The sequence below is a fragment of the Aquila chrysaetos genome, chromosome 2, assembly GCF_900496995.4.
Source record: "Aquila chrysaetos chrysaetos chromosome 2, bAquChr1.4, whole genome shotgun sequence".
NCBI lineage: Eukaryota > Metazoa > Chordata > Aves > Accipitriformes > Accipitridae > Aquila > Aquila chrysaetos.
Window position 1 is genome coordinate 78,958,733 of NC_044005.1, and position 14,047 is coordinate 78,972,779.

At 36.3% G+C, this 14,047-nt stretch overlaps 1 protein-coding gene across 7 annotated transcripts in view; it reads right to left on the reverse strand.

The window, feature by feature from the left end:
* Positions 1 to 14,047, reverse strand: part of ADGRB3 (adhesion G protein-coupled receptor B3) — a 464,705-nt gene that overhangs the window by 201,210 nt on the left and 249,448 nt on the right. The gene's annotated exons all lie outside the window — the stretch shown is intronic.

Below are 14,047 nucleotides of genomic sequence, written 5' to 3' on the forward strand. Positions count from 1 at the left end.
TAAGCCAGGTTGATAGCCATTTCCTGTGCAGTGCTCTTCCTAATCAATTTATGAAGAGGCTAATGTCGTTGGAAGAGTTCGGACATCAGGACTAGACTTTGATCTGCCCAACGATTTCACTGCAAGGACTCTGCAAGGGGGTTTAAAATAAAGACGATGGGGTACAGCTGTAAAAGCAATCAGAACAGCAAAATTAAAGTAGAAAACCATTAGGTATCTCATCAGTGGATTTTATTTGAAAGGAAACTGTAATTCAAATCCAAGAGAAGAGGAAAATTAAGAGGTTAACAACATTAACTCTACAAATGTATTCTTTGATAACTGACTCTTAGTTTCAAATTAGACTGGTTATGTATTATAGAATCACATTAGTGAGGTGGTACTTGAGGTTATTTCAGGCTTTCCATTATAAAACTATCATCAGGGCTTTGCAATGCTAGTTACAATCCCCTCTGGGCCAAAATTGGCAAACACATTCCCAGCCCTGAAGGGATGCTTCGTCTTGTGAATTTTCAGATGGTATGCGGAGGGAGAAGAGTTCAGGTGTTTCAGAATTACTGGGGCATAAAATGGATTACGTGTTTTCACATGCAATCAATGGTTATACAGAATATATTAACATTGTAAAAATGGATTTTTTTCCATAGTTCTTAAAATCTAAAAAGAATTTTATTTTATTTTCCACATGAATAAAATTAAAAACACAGTTATTTAGTTTTCAAAATTAAATAGAACCTGTATAAGACAATACTGGGGTTTTTATTTGCACAGTACTTATCTGTGTATCTACCTATCTATCTATCTAATTAGCTAGTAGAGCCTTAATATTTCATCCACCTTTCGGATGACAGTTCCCTTTATTGAAATAGAAAATCAATGTTATTCAATGGAATTCACTCTGCAAAACAGAAAACCACTTTAGGACTGGATAAATGGTGAGGGTCTAGGATAGTACCTCTCTGGACTGTGCCTATCTCTGCATTTTAAATAGGGCCATTCATCATGGTACCTAAGCACTACTTAGAAACAAAGATTACAAAATATTTGTTAATATTTAGGTGATGAATAACACAAAACCTAAATATAAAACCTAAACATTTGACTTACGGCTTATATGCAACAAATAGAAATATATTCAGTTATTGGGCAGTGTTAGGTTTATGGTTGGACTTAACGATCTCAAAGGTCTTTTCCAACCTAAATGATTCTATGATTCTATATATTCCCATTCACGGTTCAGACAAGTTTTTCTTACACTCATAATCAAACAAAAGTGTCTTTATTTAATTGCACAGAAGATGCAGCCTTAACGTCCTGGAGATTTTGGATCTCTGCATAGACAGAGGCAGTACACAGCACACATAAGCCAATAATTGAAACAGATTGGCCAAAATGCTTGCTCCATACCCTGCAAAGTCTGCCTCTTACAGATCCACACAGATTATTAGGTCGTTCTTCAGCCACTTTGCTGACTGATTCCAAGAGGATGTGCCTACTAATTTCCAACATGGCACTGTCACTTGAAGGTGTAAGATAATTTAATAGAATCTGACTGGAGGCAGCTAGTTCAGTCCATCAACATGGCCAGGTGGATATATAAAACAGTTCCCACCTCTTCAGTGCCACTGTGAACTGTATTTTATTTTTTAAAAAAGCTAATATTGTTATATATTAGTCTACAACTCATTTCAATGAGACCTTGGAGCATGACCAGCTGTTATTTCCATAGTGAAATGCAGCTTTGCTGCTCTCTAACTCAGTTTTAATCTGCAGCATGAAATAATTAATTATTGTAAGCATGAAAATCAACAGGCCTTTTAGAGGGGAATGTGTATAATTCAGGTGCTGGGTCACTTGCATATCAGAAACTCAAATGCCAGTTTCTTATACATAGATAATAAGACAGAATGGGATATCATTCACTTTGTACTTTATTGTATTCTTTTTATGTCAGGTTTGTATTAGAAAACAATGCTCCAGATACTGGAACATGAGTGATTCCATTCTGCAATTCCCACACAAGCACTTTGTCTTCTCATTTGGAAAAAACAAAAGTTGCCTTTTTTAAAAAAAAAAAAAATTAAAAAAAATTACCATACCAAAACATCATGTCCTGAGTTTGTGAGACAGAACACTAGCCAATGAGGACATTTACAGGCACTGTGGCAAAAGTATTTTTGCTCGTTTATACACACACAGAAGTTGTATAATACTGGAAAAACAGTCAATGAGAGTATTAACGAGAAAAAAAAGATGAAAAAAGAGAAGAAAAAGAAAAACTAGAATGAAAATCATCTAAGCAGAAGTTGAAGAAAATCTGCATGTGTCATTTTAAATTAAGGAACTTTAAATATAAAACTTCCCATATACACCATATACAGCATGTCTTATTGTTTCAGATAAAGCCATATTTGAGTTATTGCTGTAATATGTTCTTTTGCTCTCATCTGACTACATCTTCTTGGAGTGTTTATGCTGAAGACATAATATTGACAAGTGACCAGCCTGGTCACTCCTAAGATCATTCTCACAGTTTGCACATACCCTGCTGTAGACACAATTAATCAAAACTTTTCCAATATGGAAAATTCTCATTTTTATTTATTTGCATTATGATATTCCAGGCATTGCTAAAAAAAAAAAAAAAAAAAAAAAGGATGCAGATCTTGCATTAATTTGGAAAAATTCTTTGGTTTTGACTTATCCAGCATGAACCAGAAATGAAAAAGCTACTCAGAGGACTTTTGGCAGGAAAAAACTTAGAGACAGAAAGTTTGAATGTGGAGAAGCATATTTAGGGTGCAGAATATGTTCCATTCTTTCATTCTCTGGACAGCCTCTCTTGTTGTGGCTCCTATATACTTTCAATTACAATTTTAATGAGATTCCCAAAGGTTAAAAAAAAAAAAAAGTAGAAAAAGGAATCTCATCCATGGTACTTGACTGTATTCAACATCTGAAGAATGCAGGAGGTAGAATATAATCTTTATTTCTTCAAAAAATGGCACCATCATACTTCTGAATCTTGCAGGGGAAATTTATATGCCCTAGATGGAAGAAAACCTCACCTAGGTATAAGCTGGAACACAGGAGAAAAAGCCCTTCTTTTAAGAATTCTTTGAGCATTCTTTGGATGCACATTGGTATAAATAACAAGACAGTGGTTCAATTACACATAAGAACACATACATATTTGATGACTCCATAATAATTATTGATTCAGAAAAAGCTATTTAAGTAGTCTAGTCTAATCAATTTAGTGATTGCTTTGACCCCTAATGGATTCATTGTAATAGCCTTTAGAAATACATCTCCTTTTGCCTTTATTTCATTTTCATGCTGCAGACAACCTGTTCAATACTGCTCTGCTGAAAATTTCAGAATTGGCAGCTACTCACTGTTCTTACTTATTGAGTAGAATAAAATATCTTTGGAACTGATTGGGGAATTTTCCATGACTATCCAAATGAGCTGATTACAGACAGTAATATGTGAATGATATTTAAGCAGTTTATTTGGAATAGCACAAAAGTGGTTAATTAATGTGCCAAGAAAATTCTGAGTGAAACAAAAATTGTGTAGTTCTTGTATGCTAGCCCTTGTAGATCATGGTCTAGAATAGTAAAGCTGAAATGTACTGCTATGATCCCTATAACCCCGAATGAGTTATAAGCTGCCTAGTGCATCTTCCAGTAACTCTCTGACTGACCTGCGTTGCTAAATAATAAAAGACAAAGCAACAAAATAAACGGCATGAATCATCATCCCCTTCTCTTTACTATCTACCCATTAGCCTCCCGTGTTCAATGAAAACTGGTAACATTTCAGAATCAGCCCCTTGAATAATATTAATCACTTTAGAACAGGAAAACAGATTCACTGAAGGCATGACAGAAAAATGACTGGATGTTTGCTCGTGGACTAAACACAACTTCAGCTGTCACAGTAGAGATTTATGTTTGAAAATTACAATGCAAGCCAAATTAAACAGTTGATCCCTATCTTTATCAAAGACTTAACCAAAACCTTTAGAAAAGATGCTCAAAATCCAAGTTAGAATTCTGTAGCATTCGTGTATTTACAAATGAGGATACAACACTGGTTCTCATTCTCCTTTCTCATAAGTGATAACTTTCTGGGTCTGTGGTGCTTTACAGCACAGTAACTATGTTGATCCCTAATTTACAATGACTTAAGATATGGAGGAATGGGAATTAATTCTTTTAAAAGGCATCAGTGCCTTGAATGAACTGGAAAAGCAGATACAGAAATCTACAGGATTAGCATAAGATGTCAACTTCTGCTTAACCCTCTCTGCCCTGTCAGAGCAAGAAAGTAGAACTCTGAATTTGATTGCATTTCAGTCACAGACAACAGAGAATGGCTATGCATATTAGCAGCATCATTCGCTCTTTTCCTCTCCTATTTTGACTTGTCCATTGACAGCATACTAGACCTATATTATTCAGCATTTAGTAAACTTGAGTTCATCACATAACAGGTTTTGATTTTTCAGACAGAGGATAATATACTGCCCTTCTGGGACAGCTACTGCTAAATTTATTTGAGGGTAAAATAGTCATGAATAGAAGTGCCATTGTCACAGATGTTCAGCATAAAGAATATGAAAGGTTTTTAGTGTTAAAATTCAGAATACCGAGTATTTTTGCAAACATCTCTGTTAAGAAGATCCAATTAGAAATGTATTTATACATTTTAGAATTATTCTGTTGTCCCTAAATGTAAAACCTTTGGTTTTTTATAGAATAAATAAGCTTACTTAAGTCAGCTCATGTTGGATACATGGGGAACAAAGTCTTGCCTGGCTCATCATCAAAGAGCCAGATGGACATATTGAAGATGATATTCACAACAGATTTGCTCTATCCACTTAACCCCATCATTTTAAAGACAATCTGCAACAAACACAAATGGTGAAACCCTCTTTTCAAGGAGGCCAATTTGTGAATCTCCAGTTTTGTTATGGAACTCTGCATCTGAGCAGGCTTGGTGATCTTTAAAATCCTTCTCCCAGTATAAAGATAAAGCCACCTCTTACCACCCAGAAGATTATGTATAACAGAAGGGCTGTGGTGAAGTGACATCCTCTTATGTGAACATAAGAAGAACAACCAGGTAATTCTCCCTCTGCAAATAGTACTTGTGAAATCTCCCCACGGTGAAGAAACATCAAACAACGGTCAGAAAAACGCTCCTAGGAAATTGTAACATAATAGATCTACTACTTCTTATGGTTATCAACAGAGAAATTATGTCTTTTTAGATTAGAACCTTGTTATGCCCTACTGCTCCATGGGCAGACAAGAGAGGGATGTCCCTAGAAGCCTGCTGTGCACTTGCACCCCTGAAGCTCATCAGTCCATAGCAGCTACCCTCTGACTATTCAAGCTTTGGGCAGCAAGACACACTACTGGTATAGGCAGAAGTAGAAGTAGACATTTAATCGATAGTTTCACTAATCAGGGATGAGTTCTGTGTGAGTCTTTCCTTTGGTGTCAAGCAAACTGTGCCTTAAACTGGCTTGCTGTTTGAAAGTGAAGAATAATGCTTTAGGTTAATCAAGAAGCTACCTTAACAGTGCTCTCTGAATATTTCCCTTCTGTATTCCATAGCAATGGGGAAGAGAGGTACCTGTTACCCTTTTTCTTGTAAAATAATACATTTATCAGTGATAAGCACCTTGGGCAATCAGCGAACTCATTCTATTTTGAGCTTGCAAGCCACTGCAGTCCTTTAAGTAATATGAAGAATAAGTAAACACACAGTCATATAACTGTATGATGTCTGACTATGCTCCCCAAAGCCTGTAACAAATGCCAGCAATATGCTACCGTATCAATAATATGACCAGTATAATATTTAGGATGAGTTCGAAAGCAGCATGGCCTCAGGCAATGATCAGAATGCATTTAATAAGCACTCAGATCTCTTCTGCTACTTACGTGATTTAAAAAAAAAAAAAATTTATAGGCAGCAGGCAAGTTTTACCTTTTGGCTTTGTGTACTATTGTTGTTCAGTACCAAATTCTGTATCTCAGCAACAATTCAGGAATATGCTAATTTCAAAGACTTATGAAATACCATGCACGCATATGCATTCTCTTGAATGGTTTCTTACTGCACATTTTTTATGATAAAAATCTACCTTGATAAAATTAAAATAGGTAAAGGATAAGATTGCAATTCTTCTTTTTCCAAACCTTTCCTTGTTCCAGGTATGGAAGTAAAAAAGGAAAATAAAAAATTAAAAGCTCAAACAGTAATTAGAGCATTAAGAATTGTTGTTATGGATGATAAAAGCTTTCTTAAAAAAAAAATAATATGGAAACTATTAAAGTTTACTCCCTGAGAAAGAGTTAGTGTATAGAAATGGCTATAGCATCATAGAATTTGTCCATGTTCCAGATGTTACTTCTGCATGTCCCTCTAGGGAAAAAAAATTTTAATCTTAATAAAAGATTATTAAAATAATCTTTTAATCTTTTCTAATCTTAATTAGAAAAAATCTAATCTTAGCATTTTTATAATTTTTAATCATTGTTACTATTTACTTACTATTAATGCATACTGTAAGATGAATATGGCTACTTGCAGCTGGCCAATGTGGAACATAAAGAACAAAATCCCTTTAGAATTTGCAAATCTCAATCACAAGTTTGAAGAAAACCCAACTGAACTAGTGAAAATGTAAACAGTTTTTTAATGAGCAGTCAGAAGAAAATGTGTACTCATGATAAATGGAATGCTTCCTGAAATATGTGGTTATTCAGAAAAATGCTTTAAACAAAACGTGGTAGGAAGCTGTACTTCATTAACTAGAAGACAACTCCATCTTCTGGGAGTTATATTGAAGAAGATGAAGACATGAACAGCCAAAGAGACCCAGAGCCACTTCTAAGGTATTCTGTCTTTCTGAAAGAGCTTTATTTTTTTCCATTCCTCTTAGCATTACTGTGCATTCATGCCACTAAGACTAAGGCCTCCCTTAGCAACTCTTGCCTTGTCACAAAGCTCTTCTCAAGGAAAAGAAAGACTCAGCATAAAGAAAGACAGAAGATGGAGCCTGATGCAGGAGATAATAGAATGAGTTGGCATTTAAGTGCATGAGTTTTAATGTTACAGACACAAAGGTGAAAACCATGGTAATACTGAGGGGGCAAGGCCACCTGCAACATTATTGTAGATTGACTGTGCAAGGAAGGTGCAGAAACCAAGCATTGTTCAATCACTAAGGTGACTGGAAAAAGTGTCTGTCTGCTGATTCTAGCTGATAACGAGAGAAAAAGAGAGTGAGACTGAAGGTAATGTTAAGGTAGTGAGCTCAGAAGATGGGAATGATGATGAAGGTGTCATCAGAGAAAGGGAGAAAAAAGAAAAGCTGAGAGAGAGAGAGATCATTTATGTGTTTATTTATCAGGTGTACTGATGATTAGATATCCACTAAGAACTATTAAAAAGATAGACAGGGAGGACTTGACAGAGGACAAGAGATCAGTAAGGGGGCAAGCAGACATGAAAATCATTAGCAGGGAATTGATAAAAATATTCTCTCAACATTACATTGCTTGGGGAGAGCAATGGAGCAGAGGTAGAATGATTGCTTCCCAGAAGTAGTAAATTGAAGCAAAGGAAAGATATCTTACCTCTAGGGAAATGACGACTAAATCCTATCATTCAGAAATATAGAAAGATGTGAACTAAGTTATGCAGGAAATTGAAAGGTGATATAAGAATTGAATTCTCAGGCATGGAGATAGAAGAGTTGATGTATAAAAGCCACACACAGAGGAAACAAAATAAAGCATGTGAATCAATATATGTTTCTAATCACAGCTTTTTGTAGCAGACTAGAAACAGACCTCTGTTCTATTTTATTATTGAACAGATTTTTAATCATACAAAATGGCATCTTGAAGAACTTTCAGATACAACTATGAGCAAATTCAAATGGAGAGAACTGTAAATTACTCTGGCATAGAATCTCAGAGTGTTAATAGTATGGAAGTGGCTAGTGAATCCTAAAAAGTAGAGCCTGATTAAAAGCCATATCCTGCAAAACAGTAGATATGGAGGAAAAGCTTGCAGGTGGCCCTCATTTTTACAGCAATTCACCAGCCATGTAAAATATCTCCATGTGACTTCCCACAAGTGTTTCAGTCAGAGCATCTCAGTGCTTTCTTTATACTTTGGCTCCATTAAGATTGAGAAAATAGACAGAGCAGCAGGTAAGATCCTCAAAAAGCTCAAGCCTGTAGCTATGTTTACTGACCAGACTTGTCCCCTCATTAAATGCATCTGCAGTTACCTTCTTTTTTAAAACCTGGCCAAGCCAGAGAAAGCAGTGCTGGTCTAACACTGCCTGTTAGACTACTGATCTAATGTTTTGAGCACTTGAATTAGGAAGATCTGTGTGCAATCAAGTCCTGCTCTGAAGAGGAGATCCCCATCTGAAGGAATTATAAACCATGCCTTCCTCTCCTTGGATGAGAATATCCATTAGGATTCAAGGCTATCACCATCAAAGCCTGAGCTACCTAGGAGGAAAAGAGGACCAAAACCATATCTGAATGCTCATTTGACAACAGGCACGATACATAAGCCAAGGGTTCAGAAGAAAGGCAGATTTGCTCAATTCATCCCAGATAACTGAGAGATGTCTCAAATTAGTGCTTTACTAAATTCTTGACTCTACTAACTTAGGAGACGGAAAGAATTCAGTCAGAAGCTTAGCATTTCCCGGTCAGCATCAGATTACTTCTCTAGTGGATATCTTCCATTCTGAGTTTTGTACTCAACCTGGAGACCAAGCTGTCGTAAGCCAGTGCACCCCCATCACACACGCACCTCTACTGCTTCAGCTGCCCGCGCTCAAAATCAGCTGGGATATAATGCAGCTTTGTAACTTAGATCAGACTGCTGTGAAAAGGGCTGTGAGAAGTGAGGCTCCCTGCCCCTTCACTCAGGAGCTACCCTTAAGCTGAGTCAGCTGTGACTGTGCATGGCCATGTATTTTGGTTGTCTGAACACTGATTGACCTGTGGATTTGTTGCCAAGGTCAAGTGACCTTGGACCTGCGTTTTCACTATGGGCTTGCCTGGAGACCACTGGACTGGATCCTGACCCTGACACTGACTTGGCTTCCTGGCTTGATGAAAGATCTGCCTCATCGCTGTGGACTTGTCTGGTGATCTGGAACATTAGCCGGGCCTGGCTACCATCACAGACACCCTCTGCTCTTCTCGTTTGGGTGCTGTGGGAGCTCACCTTTGCCAGCAAGGCCACTGTGCATGCTCTGCTGTCTCCTGGTTTTCCTTACGGAGCAGCCCACTCTTGCTTCTCCCTGAACCCAGCACCTGATAAGCAGGTGCTGCAACGTCTACATGGTAAATGCCTTCAAGACAGGCTTGAGTAGAGTCATACGGAAAATCCGAAACAGAACTGTTAGAAACACAGTCTCCTGTATCTCAGTTTCATGTTCAAACCATGATTCTAACCTTCCTCACAGGAATTTATAACTAGGTCTTTGTTTTCTGGAGGCATGTCTAATTTGTCTTGAATGTTCTCCATGGAGGAGATAAAGTGGATTAAGATTTGCTTAAGGGATTGTAAAAAGTTGTCCTGGGGCACTGTGAAATCTAATTGTCAGGATAATGCACACATGCTTTATTTAGATTGTTTACATCATGCATGGCACAATGAAAACTCAGTACCTCAGTGGGACATATAGACACTATCCAATATAAGTAGTAAGTAATACTAATTAGACCGAGTTTGATTTACTTGTTCACATTGTTGAATTCTAAATTAACTTTAATAACTCAGGAGAAATATCTCAGAGTTATTATGGTCATTTCAATAAAACAACTGCACAATGAGGAGATGCTTTAAAAAACATCTAACTAGAAAATTGGGCCTATAAAGAATGACAGAGCTTGGTTATTATGAGCTGTTATAACGCATATACATGAATCACTGGCATGTGGACCTTGTGCTCAGCTCTTGTTATCCAATTCTCGTCACCCCATCTCCAGCATCCCCTGCTTCTTCCCTCCCACTCCCCCCAGATAAGAGGCTTTTCATGTTTATCAAAGTTGTGGGAGGAGGAATCAAAAAGATCCAAGCAGCTAAGAAAGAAATGAAAACCAACAGTCAACTGGTCAACTAAGTCAAATGTTATACCATCACTGTTTCCCTTGTCTGAACTCTGGGGCCTTACATGTCCATTACTTTTGACTGCAGTTGACAGAGATAGAGATGCCTAATTATGGTTGCTTGCGTGGCCTTCTCAGGGTTTTAAAAAATCATCTGAATTTTGTGTATATTGCATAGTGAGCTTAAACTGCATTTTAGGAATACTGGATTAACCCTTGTCTGTGACCGAGTACATAAAATGCAAGCAGATGATTCCTGAACTCAGTGCCAAAGCTCATCATAGAATCTGGTCAAAATATTTAACTCAAGGTATAACATAGCACTATACCTGCAGCAGATAGGGTTTTAATTCTTAAACAGTCTATCTGGATTCAGACCAACTTTTCAGATGCTCTTACAGTGCCTTCAGTTTTGCTTTTACGTGCAGTAGAGAACTACCACTTTGGACAGCTAATCTGTAAAAACTACCGTGAATAAGAAAACATCTTCTCTGGTTTTCCTGAGGCACGACAGATGCCATCAAAAGGAGCCATCACCATGCCTGGCTCTGCGACGTTTGCATTACTAACATACACACCCAATATGACTCTGCTATCTCTCTGGCACTACATCCTATCTGCAACCTATTTTCTACTACAGTTATTCCAATACAAATTTTGGTTTTATTGCTATTGTTATTTCTTTAATTTCTTGTTCTATTCATTGCAGTATGTTTATGAAACATATATTCAGAATAGGAGTCCCCCCAAATGAAACTATACTGCTTTGGCTAACTATCCCTTATTTCCTGGAAATATTGCCTTTAGGTAGAAGCTCTATAAAGTTAAAATTCAATTCTACAATGTGCAATACTCCAGAAAACACAATTATATCTATGATATAAAGCAGAAAGGAAGAGTTTACTCTAGACTGTTTGTGCATGCTATTTCATAAAAAATCATGGTGAATTCTTTTTAAATGGAATATCGTGAATGTGAAATATGGAAATAAGAAGCAGGGATGGAATTTTTGTTTTCTACTGAACTACAGTTTTTGGGAACCAACAACACAACTGCTTCAATTAATTTCCTGTACCTGACAGCACTAACACAGAGTGACTGAATTTACATGCCAGAGAAGTTCTTAATTTACTGAGAAATTCTGCAAATTCTGTTTGAAAATAATCTATACTTTTAGTCTGGCAAAATCATTCAGCATCAAGTATTCTACACCTGAGTCCAGTTTTGCTATTATTGCCATGCCACATCTGGGATAACTGTTATTATCTCCACAGTCAGATCTAGGAGATAGCCAGAAAAAAATTATTTCTTGCTTTCCAATAGTATTTGACCACTTACAAATCATAATCTACAATCAAGGCGGTTTTCCTAGTACAAATCATTCCCTGGAGAACTGGACAATCAAAAAGTGCCATTTTATATTATCCTTTTTCCCCAGCATATCCTGATTATAGCATTGTTACCCAACAAACAGTATTTTACAGGGTGCTGGAAAGAAAATTGCTTTTTTTTTCCTTTAGTTATTTTCCCCTCTCTGTTCTGTGTAGTTTTTACAGTGCTATTGCTTTTATAGAATATTTTTTATGTACTAAATGTGTTTTCTGTCCCTAATCCCAAAACATCTAAATGGTGCTTTATTGGAAACCAAACTAACTGCACTCTGGTGGCAAACATTCATAACAAAATTTCTAAACTGAACAAAAGAAGAACAAAGTTAAGGGTCAGTGTAAGGATGCTCAGTTACGTGATACTATTTCAAAGCAGTAACTTTTTTGCAGAAGCACAGATGTGGACAGCATAATCTGGGCCTATCTTGGTATGAACTGGGGCTATTAATCAAATCTTGATGATTTAAACATTCGAGTTCTACAGTTACATTACGTTTATTGCAAAGGGACATTTGAATGGTAATGAAGCATTTTCAGAAGGTGCTCAATGTCATCATTCAGCAAATGAGACTTTCAGTGCATGTGCTGAGACAACATACTGGTTGCACTGCTTGGAGCAAGAAATTAATTGGACGTAGAACAAATTTTTTCCCACAATTTACACCAACATTCACATAAACATTAAAAATGAAACTGATGAGAGTTTAGGATAAGCAATATAAGAAGTAAAATCAGTTAAGTGAAACAGCTAATTTAATCACATTAATAGGAATAAGCAAATTTTATTATTCAACAGAGGTAACTAAGATTGGACTTTATATACAAGATAGGAGAAGAGGGGGACAGAAGCCCTTAAACAAAATCTGCAAGTATGTTTTAATAAGTAATTCCTTGGGTTTTTTAACAATGACCTACTCTATTTAGGTTATGTTTATGGAATTTTTTTATTATGTCTTCCTTCATTTTTAGCTCTTTTGGTCACAGATTAAATTCAGCCTGGGCCCAAATGGTTAAACTGAGAACAAAGAAACCTCACTGGAACAGTAACTTGACCTTGCTTTTCTTACATTCCTGAGAAAACCTTAGCCAACAACTACAGAATCATTTTCTCTTTTAGTCCAAACTTCAATATACTATAGACTTGATCCGAATGAAAAAAATCACTTCTACTAAGTGAAACTATTTCAACATGAAAGATTAAGATGGCAATATAAACACACTGAGTCCTAATATTTTGTACCACCAAGAGGTTCAAATGCTCTGAAGAAACAAAAGAGTGTTTTGGCAATTTAGCAATTCTTAGCTTGTCAGCCTGTGATAACTGTCCACCACAGCTGCGAGGTAACATAACTTCATTTAAGCTGTTTTAATTGAAGGTTTGGTTTCATTCCAGTGAAGTACTAAATCTAAAAAAAAAAAAAAAAATTAAAAAAATAGCAGGTCGAACAATTCTATTTCATGCCCAGCTATAGCTAGGAGAGACTTTAAACATCGCTAAAACCAGTGACAGTGCAGATTAATGTGAGCACTGAGAATGATGAGTGACAGGTAAAAATTTGGATCCAGCAGCTGGTGTTATCAATAGAAATTATATCCATAGGAAAAAAAAATCCATAAAAAGTGCTTATGTGACTCACTAGACAGAGACTCCCTCAAACCATACACTAAAAAGGTAATGAACAAATATGCTGTTAGATAATTTGAAGATTAACAAATTTATGAACAGAAGAAAATATTCTAACAATTGCCTACAAGAAAGAAAAAAGGCCAAATTCCTACAGTTACTTGTCTCCTTATTTTCCAAGCTTTAAAAGAAAATTCCTAAATGCATGCTTCAAGTACGTTCAAAGAACAAACACATATATTCAGCAAACCCCCTCTAATATCTTGTCAAATAAAATGATAAATAGTATAAACATAAACACTTCAAACTCCTCTGAGCTTTGTTGTTGAATACCATTTCTAAGTAGATGAACTAGTGCCATATTTGAATGTCTTACCCTATTGATGTGCAGTCTCTATCATTTCAGTTTATGAGAGGTTTGGATATCTATAATTTTAACTTCTGAAAATTATTTCTAAGTACAACCAGGAATGTAAAATAGATGATGCGGTATAAAATCACCAGCCATGTTTTCCAGTAGTGGAACTATTCATCCAAGAAACAGGTATAAGTTCAATTTGGCAAAGTTAAATGACAGTCATTTTGCAGAAATTAACTTTTCTTTGTGCATTGTTGACTGTGAATGGAGACCATTATTTTTCATTGCCTAGATAGTGATGCAATTTTCAAAGCTAAATGAGCATTAAAAACATTCATTCTATGCTTCTGCAATGAACAATCTAAGATACCTAATGGCAAAATGAGACATTCCCTTTAATCTTTATGAACATATTGTACCCTCTTGAGGTACAAATGAGAAAGGAGGGGATAAGCTCGCTTTTTTTTTGATAAATGTGTCCTTCAGAAACGGGAGAAGTCTTGTA